Genomic DNA, 2576 nt, shown 5'->3' on the forward strand with positions numbered 1-2576 from the left:
TGCTTTAAAAAGGCAAAGGGATGTCACAAAAAGGCAAAAGTCTTGTTTCCACTGAGGTCCATAATGCTCATGCTTGGCTGTATCCAAGTGGGCCACATGTAGCACACATAAAAGCTGGCATTGCAGTACTGATTGGTAATGAGATACAACCCACACTGTCCATATCTCCCTAGTGAGACGACTTCTGTGTAGCTTTCCACCAAACCCCCCCCCCCACACACACACACCGCCACCATTCAACCCCATTGATCATGCATGCAGAAATTTAACACACCCCTCCATTCCTGTCCAAATAGCCCCTGTCCCACTTCCAGGGCTTCATCTGCTGTGAAGGGCAGGCACGTTAAACAAATGATCTGCTTGCACTTCTTTAACCGTAAACTTTATGGCTGAAGTGATGAACACATGAGGTATACAGCTTATGGAACCCGCTTGTGTTCATATATGTCCACTAGGGTTGCCAACTCTGCGGTCAAAGGAATAGGAGCGTCCCCAATGTTTTACTCCCAATGCGATACAATATTAGAGCCGTGAGTATTGTGTACGGTAGGGTTGTACGGTATACTGATATTAGCATAGTACCGCAATACTAATGAATCATATTCTGTACTATACCGCCTCTAAAAAGTACCCCCCCCCCCCCCCCCCCCCAAGCCCCCGTCGTCGTCACGTCGTGTCATTGCTGGTTTACCAGCAGAGGAGCATGTTTGGCAGCGTACACACACAGAGTACTTACAAGCAGACACAGTGTGTAGACAGAAAAGGGAGAACAGACGCATTTTAGCTTAAAAAGTAAAGATAAAGTTATAACTCTGAAACACGCTCAGGAAGAGCTGCTTTAAGACATGGCTAGCTAGTGGACCCCGACTTAAACAAGTTGAACAACTTATTGGGGTGTTACCATTTTGTGGTCAATTGTACGGAATATGTACTGTACTGTGCAATCTACTAATAAAAGTCTCAATCAATCAATAAATCAAAAAGTCCATCCCCAGTCTGCAGTGTTTTAGCTACTTCTAAATCACTAATCCTCGTCTCCATGGCGACAAAGTAAGTTTCTTACATGTTTCTTACTGCAGGACGAAGAATAGCTAAACATGCTTCACTATACACTTTAGCTCACCGGCGTCAAAATGTAAACAAACACCATGGGTGGATCTACACCTGACATCCACTGTAATGATACCAAGTACAGTCGTGTATCTAGTCGATAATATTATGATTATATCAATATTTTTTAGCATCACAACATCTTCTTTCGTTTTTAAAAAATGTATATTATGTTTATAAAGTCAGTAAATATGTCCCTGGACACATGAAGACTTTGAATATGACCAATGTATGATCCTGTAGCTACTTGGTATCACATCCATACCTAAATGTGTGGTATCATCCTAATGTCAAGTATCAAGGAAGAGAAGAATAAGTGATTATTACATTTGAACAGAAGTGTAGATAGAACATGTTAAAAGAGAAAATAAGCAGATATTAACAGTAAATAAACAAGTAGATTAATAATTCATTTTCTACCACTTGTCCCTCATAAAGTGTACAAAATAATAGGTGTATAAATGACACAATATGTTACTGCATACGACTAATTAGGAGTCTTTGTTTGTTTACTTACTACTAAAAGACAAGTTGTCTAGTATGTTCACTATTTTATTTAAGGACTAAATAACAATAATAAACATATGTTTCATGTACACTAAGATTTGTTGTTCAAATAAAGCCAATAATGACATTTTCTGTGGTCCCCTTTATTTAGAAAAGTATCAAAATAATGTTGGTATCGGTACCAAAATATTGGTATCGGGACAACACTATAGTGTACAGTATTGCCCCAATTTACGAGCTTAATTGGTTATGTAACGGAGCTCTCAACTCAAAACGCTTGTATCTCAAATCGACATCTCCAATTGAAATCAATTTGGTCCATCCAAAAAAAGCAACATTTTAACTTGTAACTTGCCTTTTACAAATAATAACTAACTTTTAGATCAAACATATTGTAGAGTGCAATATAGTGTAATGTACTAGTTACAACTACAGTAGTTTTATCAAGTAATGTAATAAGAATGTACAGAATTTACCTTGGAGAATTGACTTCCAACTGATTTGCCGTCAAACACACAATCAGCAGATTTTTTATATTCTTGTGGATAAATGTACGCCATTAAGATATTATTTTAACATTATTGGCTGGATTTTTGACTGGTTCTGCTTCTGTATGGTGCAGACTAGCAGTCATTTGCTTGAAATGCTTCCCCAAGTTGGCGACACACTGCAAAAAGTCAGTGTTCAAAAACAAGGGTAAAAAACACAAAAAGGAGTGGTATTTTACTTGAACTAAGCACAATTATCTGCCAATAGAACAAGAACATTTGGCTTGTCAAATTAGCTAACCTCAATGAACCCAAAATAGCTTAAAATAAGTATATTCTCACTAATAACAAGTGTACTTTTCTTGGTAGAAAAAAAAGAGACTTTTTTTGCTCAATATGTTGAAAAATATTCTTAAATTAATTAAATGCTAGTGCCAGTATCTTGACATAATGATATGCGCTCGGCATTAC

The sequence above is a fragment of the Entelurus aequoreus genome, linkage group LG06 (assembly GCF_033978785.1).
Source record: "Entelurus aequoreus isolate RoL-2023_Sb linkage group LG06, RoL_Eaeq_v1.1, whole genome shotgun sequence".
In the NCBI taxonomy this organism is placed as follows: domain Eukaryota; kingdom Metazoa; phylum Chordata; class Actinopteri; order Syngnathiformes; family Syngnathidae; genus Entelurus; species Entelurus aequoreus.